Source organism: Numenius arquata, chromosome W (genome assembly GCF_964106895.1).
Source record: "Numenius arquata chromosome W, bNumArq3.hap1.1, whole genome shotgun sequence".
Classification (NCBI taxonomy): domain Eukaryota; kingdom Metazoa; phylum Chordata; class Aves; order Charadriiformes; family Scolopacidae; genus Numenius; species Numenius arquata.
Window position 1 is genome coordinate 34526657 of NC_133615.1, and position 14382 is coordinate 34541038.

The following is a 14382-nucleotide window of genomic DNA, read 5'->3' on the forward strand; positions in this document are numbered from 1 at the left end:
TTTTCACTACAACCTATTTGTTTCAACTTTAAACCTTCAACTGAACAATTATTCAGTCACACATGGTAACTGAAGCTGATTTTTTTGTTTTGGTAGTGAATAAAAACTATTTTCTCCAGTAAGTCTCAATCAAAACAATACTGAAGTCAACTGGGGCTCCAGTTTGTTACACTGATTTTGGATCATGAACTTTGTTGAAAGAGCAATAAATCAGATGTCTGACTCACTAATAAAGAAATAGAATTTAGCATTCTACTACCAACATTACTGGTAAGCAGATGTGCTAATTACCAAGGGTTTGTTTTTTTTTTTTTTTAATATACTGAAGCTATTATTCTTATGATAAAAAAATATTATTATTATGCCTACATTTCATTAATATCTAGATTATAATTTAGTACTGTTATAAAGGACTATCAACTCTCATTTCTTTCTACAGCCACAAGTTTTAGCCAACTATCCTATGCTAAGCCAAATATCTCATCCTTATTACTTTACTATTCTAATAGTTTTTGTAATCGCTCCCAGGTGATCAATGGGGAATTGTTTCTTCAAGGGCATATCACACTGAATTCAGGAAAAAAAAAAACTTAATTCAGCTTTAGATCATACTGTTGACCTAAGTCAACAGAAAAGATTTTAAGTTTTGACTCAAATAGTAAGTACAATCAAATAATTCAGCAGCACGTGTCTTCCGAAAAAAATTCTCGGTTTTTGCATAACTACGGTGTATTTTGATGACAATGACCTAACTACTGGAATAAAAGCTGCATATCTGCAAAGAGAAAGAAAGGGCTCACCCATTAACGTTTCCCAGAGCATTCAGATTAAATCACAGATCTAAGCATATCTTTGCAACGTTAAATACATTTTTAAGAAGTCAGACAATTTTAGCGTTCGTTAAACATACATCATTCCTCTTATAAGACTTTCTGCTGCTACATAGCTCGCAGTCGGCCACCTATCAGTACATTTCTGAGTGCAGCAGTACCGCCCAACTTCCCGTCGCTTTACGGCTCTCATTTCCAATGAGGAGAAAAAGCTGCTGCATCGAAGCGCTGAGACTGCACTGCCGCATCCTGTAACTAACAGCGCCAGGCTGGTGCCACACGCAAGGGATCTCCTTACTGTTTCACAACGGGACGTGCATCATCCCCAGCGGAACACGTTCACGTTCCAACCCGGCTGCGCATTCTGAAATACCTGCCTCCCCTTTCTCCCCATCGCTGCAGGGCAGCACAGCCGCACCAGGGCACAGCGGTAAAGGCTTTGTGACCCTCGCCGGCAGCTGCCGCTGTGGTAGCGCGAAGGGGCAGGACGACCTCAGCCCTGCTCGCTATATATCCCTTCCATTCTTCGTTATCTGATGCTTCTTTCCTCAGGTACGGCTCCCGCCCCTTTTATGGCAACAAGCCTTTTTCTTTTTTTCCGCGTATTTTAACTACAAAAGCGTTTTTCCTTCCTTTCCAGCGCCACTGCCTCCGTCACAGGCGCAGCTGAGCACCGCAAGGAGCCGCCCTCGATTGCCCCCGCAGCAAGGCCCAGGATCTGGCAGCCCTGCGCCAACTCACTCACTCACTCACTCACTCACTCACCCCATCTCCGCAACCGCTTGTGCTTCAATCCTGCTACCGACGACCCCACCCACGCCCAGCAGCTGCGCTAGTGCCGCGACCAATACAGCCCCCCCTCCAGTCACGTGCCGTCCGGAGCCGCCGCACAGCCAATGGGGCGGCGTGCCCCGGATACTGTCATCAGTCCCGTCCTTCTCCCCCTCCCCCGCCGGAAAACAGTTGTGTACTCTGGGCCATAGCCCTAGGCGGGAGGGCTCCGGCGAGAGCCCCTTACTGAAAACGTACGTTTCGCCGCAATTAGCACTTGCCGAAACGATGGCGAGCTGCTGCTCTCGGCACCGGGAGCAGCCCCGCCAAACACAGCACGCTTCGCCGACATTAAATGCTTCAGAGGGGCTAAAGAGCCACAGCGTTAAGGAGAAAAAAATAGTAAAAAAAGTAAACCCACACCACTCAGCTGCCAACAGTGAAAAGCAGAACCCAAGGATATACGAGGCTTAGACAAGTTAAAGTACTAGTTGCATCTGAATAACTGTGCAGACACTTTCATTCCAGAATAACAAGGCTGTGTTAATCTCAATCAATATTACAATGCTATGGAAAGGACACACCACTAAGTACTTAAGCCACCTAAAATCTGTTGCCAGTCTGAATACACCTACTATGCACACATTACAGAAAACAGAATATGATTTCTGTTAATCCACATGTGAACAGTACCCCCTGCTCCTGACCCCTGGTAGCATGGCTAGCATAACCAACACTATTTTCTAAGACAAACAGCCATAATACGTAAGCATGCTGATCACATATCATCCCCCTTCTCTCTTCCCCTTTTCAACACTGTGGTTGTCACCAGGATGTGATGGCCCCCGTTATAGAACAGATAAATCCCCTGTCAGCATTAGGACAAGATTATTTGCCCACCAAGCATTGTTGCCAGCCAGGATGTGGTGCCACCCAATTATGGACTAGCAGTGACTAGTGGTGTCCCTCAAGGGTCCGTGCTGGGACCGGTACTGTTTAACATTTTTATCAAAGACATAGACAGAGGGATTGAGAGCACCATCAGCAAGTTTGCAGATGACACCAAGCTGTGTGGTGTTGTCGATACACCGCAGGGACGGGATGTCATTCAGAGGGACCTGGACAGGCTGGAGAGGTGGGCCCAGTTGAACCTCATGAGGTTCAACAAAAGCAAGTGCAGGATTCTGCACCTGGGAAGAAACAATCCTCAGTATAAATACAGACTGGGGGATGAGGTATTAGAAAGCAGCCCTGAGGAAAGGGACTTGGGGGTGCTGATTGACGAGAAGCTGGACATGAGCAGGCAATGTGCTCTCGCAGCCCAGAAGGCCAATCACATCCTGGGCTGCATCAAAAGAAGTGTTGCCAGCAGATCCAGAGAGGTGATTCTGCCACTTTACTCTGCTCTGGTGAGACCTCACCTGGAGTACTGTGTGCAGGTCTGGAGCCCTCAATATAGAAAGGACATGGACCTGATGGAGCGGGTCCAGAGGAGGGCCATCAAAATGATCAGGGGGCTGGAGCACCTCTCCTATGAGGACAGGCTGAGGGAGCTGGGGTTGTTCAGCTTGGAGAAAAGGAGGCTCCGGGGAGACCTCATAGCGGCCTTCCAGTACCTGAGGGGGGCCTACAGGAAGGCTGGGGAGGGTCTGTTTACAAAGGCCTGCAGTGACAGGACGAGGGGCAATGGTTTTAAGTTGGAGAAGGGGAGATTTAGATTGGATATTAGGAAAAAATTCTTTACCGTGAGGGTGGTGGAACACTGGAACAGGTTGCCCAGGGAGGTGGTTGAGGCCCCTTCCCTTGAGATATTCAAGGTGAAGCTCGACGAGGCCCTGGGCAACCTGGTCTAGTAGGAGGTGTCCCTGCTGACTGCGGGGAGGTCGGACTAGATGACCTTTGGAGGTCCCTTCCGGCCTGGACCAATCTATGAATCTATGAATCTATGAATCTATGGAACAGGGAAGCATAGCAGCACGTGAGATACTGACTATAAAATCAAGTAGCTGCAAGTCCTATGTGGGACTTAGACCAGAACTGCTGCTGGATGGCAAAACCCATGATCCCCCAGTGGTCAGGGATGCCTCCACCATTGTCTTCTTCCTCCAAGGATTGAGTGACACATGTTTTTTAGGTAAAGTCTGAATCTAGATTATGATTACTGCATCACATGCTGATTATTAAGAAATTGACCCAATTTGGTGACTTAAAAGTCCAGGTAGCTAAAAACTCTAGATAGTAAGAAAACTACATTGATTACTAGAAATTCTGTTTAACTGAAAGCTATACTAAACTGAAAGCTATGCTAATTGCTAGAAATTCTGTGTAACAATAACCTAATAATCCCTAGAAGAACCCACCTGTCCCTGTAGCATTAAGTGACAACATACGCTCATATTCCAACTTTTGGGTAGGTTTTGGACCACTGAGAGGGTAGGCAAGATGTTATCATAAATACAAAAGTATTTCCAATTCTGTATTTCAGCGTTAATTTTTTGCCTCAGTCTTCACCGGCAAGGGCTCTAACCACACTGCCCAAGTCACAGAAGGCAAAAACAGGGGGTCTGAGAATGAAGAACTGCCCACAGTAGGAGAAGATCAGGTTCGAGACCACCTAAGGAACCTGAAGGTGCATAAGTCCATGGGACCTGACGAAATCCATCCACAGGTCCTGAGGGAGCTGGCAGGCGAAGTTGCTAAGCCGCTTTCCATCATATTTGAGAAATCGTGGCAATCTGGCGAAGTTCCCGCTGACTGGAAAAAGGGGAACATAACTCCGATATTCAAAAAAGGAAAAAAAGAAGACCCAGGGAACTATAGGCCAGTCAGCCTCACCTCTGTGCCTGGCAAGATCATGGAGCAGATCCTCCTGGAATCTCTGCTAAGGCACATGGAAAATAAGGAGGTGATTGGAGACAGCCAACATGGCTTCGCCAAGGGCAAGTCATGGCTGACAAATTTGGTGGCCTTTTACAATACTGCCACAGACTTGGTGGACAAGGGCAGAACAACAGACGTCATCTACCTGGACTTAGCAAAGTGTTTGACACTGTCCCGCACGACATCCTGGTCTCAAAATTGGAAACTCATGGATTCGATGGATGGACCACTTGGTGAATCAGGAACTGGCTGGATGGCCGCACTCAAAGTGTTGTGGTCAACGGCTCAATGTCTAAGTGGCAGCCAGTGACGAGTGGTGTTCCTCAGGGGTCGGTACTGGGACCAGTGCTGTTCAACATCTTTGTCAGCAACATGGACAGTGGGATAGAGCGCACCCTCAGCAAGTTTGCCGATGACACCAAGCTGTGTGGTGCGGTCGACCTGCTGGAGGGAAGGGATACCATCCAGAGGGACCTGGACAGGCTTGAGAGGTGGGCTCGTGCAAATCACATGAAGTTCAACCAGGCCAAGTGCAGGGTCCTTCACCTGGGACGTGGCAATCCCAGGCACAAATACAGGTTGGGCAGAGAATGGCTGGAGAGCAGCCCTGAGGATAAGGACTCGGGAGTGCTCATGGATGAGAAGCTCAACATGAGCTGGCAGTGCGCACTGGCAGGCCAGAAAGCCAACTGCATCCTGGGCTGCATCAAAAGAAGCGTGACCAGCAGGTCGCAGGAGGGTGTGGGTTCAGTTAAAGTTCACTCACACAGCTAAGATTTACGTGCATCTGGAGCAACAGTGTGTGCCAGTAGCAACCTTGAGAGCAGGGGAGGATGAGAAACATAAGTTTCACATCCTGAAGCTCATCCTGACAAAAACAGAACACAGTCTGGGAACCAAAACTTGTCCTGGTAGCAGAGTACCTGTTATTGTAATAAGATCAGTAGAAGGTAAAAAATATTTTTGTAAGTCCATGATTGGGCATTACTAGGGGAGTGGGTTTGTGTCTTAGTGTATATAAGTTTCTCTGTGTAGCAATAAAGTGGATTCACTTACTGCACGATCTGCGAGTCCGTGATTTCTTCATACGCCACAGGAGGGGATTCTACCCCTCTACTCTGCCCTCATGAGACCCCACCTGGAGTACTGTGTCCAGCTCTGGAGTCCTCAATATAGAAAGGACCATGGACCTGTTGGAATGGGTCCAGCGGAAGGCCACGAAGATGATCAGAGGGATGGAGCACCTCTCCTATGAAGACAGGCTGAGAGAGCTGGGGTTGTTCAGCCTGGAGAAGAGAAGGCTCCAGGGAGACCTTATAGCAGCCTTCCAATATCTGAAGGGAGCCTACAGGAGAGCTAGAGAGGGCACTGGAACAGGTTGCCCAGAGAAGTTGTGGATGCCCCATCCCTGGAAGTGTTTAAGGCCAGGCTGGATGGGGCTTTGAGCAACCTGGTCTAGTGGGAGGTGTCCGTGCCCATGGCAGAGGGGTTGGAACTCGATGATCTTTAAGGTCCCTTCCAACCCAAACCATTCTATGATTCTATGATTAACACTTACTCTATAGTCATGGGTAAGACATTTAAATTCTCCCTGTAGAAAGTCTCATAAGTATCTGCATCACTCAGGTTGTGAAGATTATTATTCTATTTCTCCTTTCAATATAAGGACAGAGCATTGACAATATTTGGGTATATAAAAAGAAAAAAGGTTCTACATGTATTAGAACAGCCAAAGCTGAGCCAATCAGCGAAGCTGGTAGCATCTCTGTGAAAACATATTTTTAAAAAGGGTAGGAAACACCAGACAGAGAGAGGAGAAAGTGTGTTGGGGGGGTGGGGGGCGGGGAGTGAGAAACAGAGGGAACACCAAGGTCAGAGAAAGGAGGAAGAGCTCCATGGTAGGGCAGATATTCTCTGCAGCCCTATCTAAGAGAGAACCTATCAAAGCAGATTGATATTCCTGAAGGAACTGCTGCCCATGGAGAACCCATGCCAGAGGAAAAAAAAAGAGAGAATGAAGGAGCAGCAGAGAGAAAATGTTACATGCTGACTGTAAACACACACGCATCTCCACACCCATTCGCACCCCCCTGCACCATTGGGAGAATTAGAGGAGGCTGGAGTGAAGTTGGGGGGGGGGGGGGGGGAAGAAAAGGTCCTGTTTTAATGTTTGTCATCTTGTTTCTCAATACCGAAATTTCTTACTCCTGTTCATCCTATTTCCTCCCATCCCATTGGGGGAGGGGGGTAGTGAACAGCTGAGTAGGAGTTTGTCTTTTAACCAAGGCTAACCCACCACACCAGGTAATAAGTGGGATATTGTTTAAGCAATCCAGTTCTAATATAAAAGGCAGCTTTGTAAAAGCAGCACAATATTAAGGCAGTGGGGTTTTTTTATCCTCGGGAAGAAGTATTCTAGAATAAATCAGTGAGCAGCACAGTCCAACTGATACCTAAGGCAGATTTTATGTAGTTTATAAATGGTTAAACCATAGAGAATATTCTTTTAGAGAAGAAATGTAGCTATTTTAGCAACCATCCCAAATGGTTTCAAGGACTTAGTAAGATAAGAAAGGATGTACGTGGCCCTGAGAACATGGTGACCTAAGACAGGGATGCAATAAATATGGACATTGTCTGACAAAAAGGTGGTAGCAGAGAGATCATTAGTTTTAATGAGCAATTAAGCAGTTAGAATGTTTTGCCAACATGAAAAGTGAGCCAAAGGACAGGTGAAGAAGATGAAGATTGAGGAAGAAATGACCCTCACTCAAAATGAGGACCACCAGAAGGCACAACTATGCATGCCCCAAAGCTTATTATAATATGTAAATGAATTATTGGAAATGTAATGAATATGCTAATGTTTTCTTGGAATTACATTGAATATGTATACCTGTTGTGTATAAATTTAATTTGACAACAGTATTCAGTGTGCACAATAGGAGGAGCTATCCCCTGTGCACCTGGCGCTGCAATAAAGAATGCCTGCTTTCTAAACTTTAAATTGAGTCTTAGAAAGTTTTATCTGCTGGTTTGCGGTAACACAACATCTCAGCAAAAGAGTGACTGATAGAATACATTTTAAAATGCAATGGTTTGAGCAAAGCAAGTGAATGCCCTTCCCTTGTGGCGCATTACAAACTATGGAGATATTTGCTTATGCAAGTGGACATAAGGGTAGACAGCTCATTAAAAAAAATCAAATATATTTATTCTTAATGTGCCAGAGGAAATTTCATTCTTCCTATAATCATTTGATTCATATGAAACTAGTAGGCTCATAACACCTCATGGTTGGGACCAAGTGAAATGAAAGGCACTACAGGCTTGTATAGGAAATGTAAACAATTGCACCACAGATATTTAAATACTACTACTTTTGTTTCAGCTGTGTTTTCATGGCTCATTTTTCCAGAGTCATAGAAGACAGTAGTCTACTCTCAGGAAAGATGCTCTTTACCAGTTAAACTTTCAAAGGTCTTCAAGATAATGTTCGACTACATTATCTGTTACCTTCAACAGGGTATCACACTAAGTCCTCTTTGACTTCATCAGTATAGCTAACTACAGAACTCCCATAAGCTGTTATGGTAAACCATAAACAAAGTTAACTGGGCCAGTATCCAAGGAGTGGCTCTCTAGGATGAGGCTACTTTATTTTTTGTTACAAAGCTTCCATTAATTACAGCAATATTTGACAGCCTCCTGATTTTTGATTCCCTGTTTCATTTTAGACTCAAATATACTACAAAGACTGTACTAGTGAGTTAATAATCCTTCAGCTGTAATGAACTATCACATCACTCGTAACAGTTATAGTTTAGAACCTAATTTTGCATTAGACCTAAAGCCATCTTGCTTTGATATACACCGCCATTTCTGCCCTCAAAGAAGGGAAACAAAGTACTTCCAGTTGTTACTGCACAGCTCTATCTTAAATTTATTTAAGTAAGTTAGCATACCTCAAACCACTCATGTTATCTAGTTGGCAAGTTGCTATAATATGAACTGTGGCTTATACTACAATGAGGTCAGTCAAGTGATGGCTTTAAATCATGTTCATAACTTGAAAGTGCAATAGAGTCTAGAATGACTATTTTAATTGTGCAAAACATACTAAATGCCAGAGAAAGTGATACCCTTTAAAGCTAAAGTGCACATTTAAGTATTTCTCAAGTTTAGTTTTCAACTTAGTTTTCATATACCTTTCTAGAATCCAAAAGGGAAATACCAAAGGTTTCATAATATATTCCATTCATTTTACACACATTATACTGCACTTCCTGAAACTCTGAAGAGCTATAAACTATAGCTCTCAGTCTGTGAAAAGATTCATGTTAGTCCTGACCTATAGCTTTATGAACCTGATACTCACAAGCTAGCATAGATTTAAGTAAATTCATTATTGATGGAAGATGTTAGATTCACAGCTCTATAGCCTTAAATTCAGCATTTATTCACAGAACAAGAAGAGCATAAGCAGCAACACAGATTCTCTCATATATTCTGGCAATATGACAGCTGAGTGGGAAGCAGAAAGGTTTCTCTTCCTTGCTCATAGTAATGCCCATTCTATTATGGCTATAAAACATAACACTTTATGTTTTGTCTGTCACATGCACTTGCTTCTGAAGCAAAATCCAAGTTTAATTGCAATTCAGCTTAACATACAGCATATTAAGAGCAATAAGATTACCTTTCCCATACTGTATATTCCAGAGGTGTTAACACACTGACATATAGCCAAACAGGTGAATGGTATTGTGATAAATAATCTGTTTATTTCTTTCAAAACTGTTCTATGCATAGTATTGGCATCTGCTAATGCTACTGATATTAATGAAACAGCATTTGATTAAAAAAGGTCTGACTCCAGGGGAGGAGGGAGCACAAAAAGGATTTTTAGAGAAGAAAGTCTTGTTTAAGACTTTTAGAAAATAATTAACTGAAAATAAAACCATGTAGCAGAAAGAATGAGCTGTTTTTTCATTCTTTGAAAGATACCATTACCAAAACCCAAGACAGATCTAGGAATACCTACTATGAATTATGTAAAAGCTTTAAGTCTATTAGAAAAACTAAATCTTTGCATGTAAGCTATCAACTCCTAGAGATACAATTTCATTATCCAAAAATCATCAGCTCAGTTTCAGTATGCACAATCCAGTTATTTTTATTATTTTTGGACCAGATCCCTGTAAGTCTACCCAGCAGTGTTCTCAAACAGCTAAATGGGAATTCTGCTCCAGAAGAGGAATTTACAATCTTTTCATAGAATACTTTGCATAATTCAGGCCCTAAATATTTCCCAACCTCTTACTGTATTTATAAAAATCCAGTTAGAGATCAAACAAAATTAAGGCATAATGTTTGTTGTTTTTTTTAATTTTACTCCCATGCTTGCCTCCCTAATCTACAAAATAGTGTTAAACAGAAACTCTCAGCAGATTGTCCACGTTTTTGAAAAACAAAGGACATCCCGCAAACATTTACTTCATAAAAATCAGAAGTATTACAACAGAAAGTGCAAGAGGTTGTGGTTTTTTGATAGCTTGATCATAAACAGGACAGTTTTATGTGACTTCTGCAGCAGTACCCTTCTCCCCAGAGGCCTTTCACCACTTTATATACTTAAAGAAATGGATATTTCATAACTAGTTATCGCATATGCACAGTGCTACCTACCTCAGACTCCAGGCAGCAGTGAGTGGGTTGGATAATGTGTTGAAGTCTCTCTGTGTTGCCAGGCACTATGCTTGGTACTACTCACAAATGTGAAGTGTAGTGTTGGCAACTTAAGATATTTGTCTTCAGAACTTTGTTTACTAATACAAAATACAAAGTTTTACACAATTATTTACATCTAGCTGCATCTTGGGAAAAAAGCTGCATTAACAAATTTTATTAGCAGAAAACAAAGTCATTTCATATTTGTTTTACCTAGATGCAAATTTCATCTTCATACAGAAATTGATAACATATTTTACCTGTTGCTACAACTGAAAGATCACCTTTTTTCAATTTTATTTTAAAAATAAGTTGTTAAACATGTTCTCTTGCTTCTCATTTACTTGGAAGTTGTGAAGTAAAGGTTCATCTCTCACTACCACATACAGACTGCCTGTTGTTCCCTCTGAGCCTTATCCTTGTGACTAGGATCATATACACAGTCATACTCATAACCCGTCATCAGCATTCATGTCAGTGTTTTACCTATGTAATGCTGTATTCCTACTTTGTAGGTCAGGATTCTCTGAGAAACATTGCATATTATGTCTCCATACAGACAATCTCTAACTACAGGCTATCAGAAAAAGATGTTTCCTGAGGATCAAGAAACAAAAGCACCACCTTTCTCATGCAGGTGGAGAGAGAATAGAGAAAGGGAACACTGTTACTGTTTAGAAAGTACCATCCAGAAAACATACATACAACTCGATGTAGATACTAGTCCTACAGAAATAAATTGAAAAAATCCGTACTGGGTATAAAGAATCAGAAGTGAAATTTTTCTTTTAAGATTTTTCCATTATACTAGTGTACTAGATTTCCACTTTTTTTTTTTTGTCCTCCTTCTTTCAGTTCATAACAGTTCCTCTTTGCTGCTCCTTTCTTCTCACACTTTTCTCCTGCTCCAGCATGGAGTCCCTCCCATGGGCTGTAGCTTCCTTCAGGGCATATCCACCTGCTCTGGCCAGGGTCTTCCATGGGCTGCACTGTTGATATCTCTACCCACCTGGCATTCTTCACTGACCTTGGTGTCTGCTGGATTTAATGGCCTCAAGTTGCACCAGGGGAGGTTTAGACTGGATATTAGGAAAAAGTTTTACACTGAAAGGGTTATTAAGCATTGGAACAGGCTCCCCAGGGAAGTGGTTGAGTCACCATCCCTGATGGTATTTAAAAGACAGGTAGACGTAGTGCTTAGTGATATGGTTTAGTGATGGTTTTTGTTAGTGTTAGGTTGATGGTTGGACTCGATGATCTTAAAGGTCCCTTCCAACCTAAGCAATTCTATGATTCTACTTTCACACATGTCCAAACAAAGAAAGGTACATTAGCGTTAACAATAAGGACTTCCTAGAATTTACATTTAATATGCAAGTAGTTTATATATATTTTAAAAAGTACAGAATATCCATGGAAAAAGATTATCCAGTTCTGCAACACAGAACTCGCATATGTGAGCAGAGTCATTTCAATATATAGTTCTCTTATAATAGCATATACTCATACAGTTTGTAAAGGAGCAGTAGTAAGTTCGGTCTTTGGGTCTACCTTGAAGGAAGAATAACTAAAATCTCCCAAACCAAGAAACCACTGATGTAAGTACAGATATTCACTCCCCTCAACATTTCAATACGATCTGTTCTGCAGCACACTCCTCTATTTCGGTTAGTTACAGCATATAACTAATCCTTTAGCCATCAACAGCTTGCTTTATATTCTCCTCCAAATCCAAGCACAACTGGCACGAAAGGTAACTTTATTCATATCAAACAGCACAAGGCTGACAAATCAATCTGTTCTCTGAGAGCAGATAACAGCTACAAGATAAGACATCATGAGGAAGAACTTTACACCCACAGTGCAGTAACAGCTACTTAATAACAGACAGGAGAAACATAGCTATAATTGTTATATTAGAGAGTTAGAGAGAAGAAAACTATTAATTATCCTAAACAGAGAAGGTTGCAAATTTATTATGAAGACTAGTTATGAAAAACCTCATAAAAACCACAAACAAGAAACCCTCTTTGCAACAAAATATCTCTGCTCGCTATGTCCATATTTCCTTGTATTTATTAATACCCTACAATTTTGTGGAAATAATTACAATACAAAGCCATTTTACATAAAGCTACTAAGATAGGCAGACTCCTAGTAAAAGTTCTCATGTGGTAACAATTTGTTCTGATGCCGTGAAAGACGAAATCAGGACTCAATAGTTGGGATGACTATTAAGCAGGTATCCTTTATTGCAGCGCTGGACGCACAGGGGATAGCTCCTCCAAATGTGCGTGCCCGACAGAGTCAGTTTAACAACATATATGCACACCATACATACATATTCATGCAAGGAGTTTTAACATATTCATTAGTTTCCAGTAACTCATTACCATATGCTACCTCCCTCTTGGAGCCCCCCATTTGTCAGAGATAAGATAACATTGTGCTGGCCTCACAATTGCTATCTACATAGGTACCTTCCTGTCTTGTTACTTATCGTAGCTCTGCAGGGGTGTAGGCCCCTATTTGTGGTCAGCCAAGTTATATTTGCTAACTCATACTTAGGTAAGCAAACCTTCAAGCCATACCTAGCCTTATTCTTTAATTCAATCCCCCCTTTTCTTTATGCTATTGCAAATTCTTTTGCATAATTTTGTTTACAGTCCATAATACATGTACTTGTTGAGCAACAGTTCGTACTTTCCACCACAGCCAAATGTTGAGAATAGTCAGCAGTAGGGCTGCAAAAATCAGCACTAGTACAGGATGCACTAGGAAATTGAAAACCTGTGCAGCGGTTGGAGATTTTAGTGAGGTATTTAGAAAAATGTCCCACCAATGATGTTCACCAGTTTTCTCAATGGCTGTGATGATGTTCTTTATTTCTACAGTATCATGCTGGACTTGCCATAATGTTCGTTTCGAAGCTTCCTTCACCTTCTTTAGCAACATTTTAATGTCTGGGTGGGAAAGCATTTTCTTCAGGACATTAATGTCCATTCCAATCTGTAATTTAGGTATATCATTGTATAGCATGAAACTGTCAGAGATCAACTGAGAAGTGGTTATTGGAGCAGAATAATTAAAATCACAACCTTGTATCTTGGTAAAATTACAAACACAAAAGTTAGTTCCATTTGTTTCTTCTTCACAAGTATCAATGCTGACATTAACACAACTAGTCCTTATACAGACACATCCTTTTCCTACATAATACACCTGTGATTGAGCATGTTCTGAGGGAAGCATCTCAAACGTGCATGTACTGTCCTCTGTGTCTAAGCACAAATCTTCGTTTTCAATTACTGCATTCTCACAAACATATCCTAGTTGTTCCTTTGGGATGCAGGCTTCGGTACTAATGGTCTGCCATTTTCTTATATCATCATTATATTTTGCCCAAACATTATAGTTTATTGGTCTGACTCCTACATCTTGATGGATTGCCCCTAGTGCTAAAATAGGGAAAATATCCCATACCTTTGCCTTTTGAATTGTCAGCACGTAGGCTTCAATTCGTTCTTTTGTGTCATCATAGGTGAAATTAACTAATTGCCACCAAGCCCGATGTTTTAATTCGAATGGGGTGGTAGTATCGTTCTTAGCGATAATTTCTCTAATTTCCTGTGGTAGGTTTCCTGACATCCCTTCTCTGATTATATCAGAAACCACAGATTGTATCCAAAGTTGTGTTTGTATACACTGAATGGCAATAGAGACATTTCCTTGTAGTCCTTTTACAAAAGTTGCTACTGCTTGGAAATCCTCAGTAGTATGGTTAGATAATAGGGAAACGAAATCAACAGTTAATTGCTGAGTTTCAGCCAGAGTGATTAAAGATGACCTTAGTGGTACTTCTAGCCTTCCTAAATCAGAGGTGACTGTGCTCAGTTTATTAATTATTACTTCCTGATCAATCGAGTTTAAAACTCCTAGTCCAGATCCAAACCATCCTGTTAAATCTCTCTGTTTCCTTGAGTGGTGAGCTCTGGAATGTAACCATGCCTTCCATCCTTTAAGACTTTGCGAAATAAAAGGTAAGCATTCTGATTTCATCTGAGATATATCAGCTTGTACCTTTACCCGTACCTTCTTTAAAGAATATGTGGGGTCCAGAAATAATTTCTGCTCATTGGATTGTCTCACTACATAAGGGCCTGCGAACGAA

At 41.8% G+C, this 14382-nt stretch overlaps 1 protein-coding gene across 1 annotated transcript in view; it reads right to left on the bottom strand.

Moving 5' to 3' along the window:
* Positions 1–1688, bottom strand: part of LOC141476715 (adenomatous polyposis coli protein-like) — a 112564-nt gene extending 110876 nt beyond the window's left edge. The window contains exon 1 of the mRNA XM_074165519.1: positions 1596–1688. The gene's annotated coding sequence lies outside the window, so the exon portion shown is untranslated. The remainder of the gene's footprint in view (positions 1–1595) is intronic.
* Between the last annotated feature and the right edge of the window lie 12694 nt (positions 1689–14382).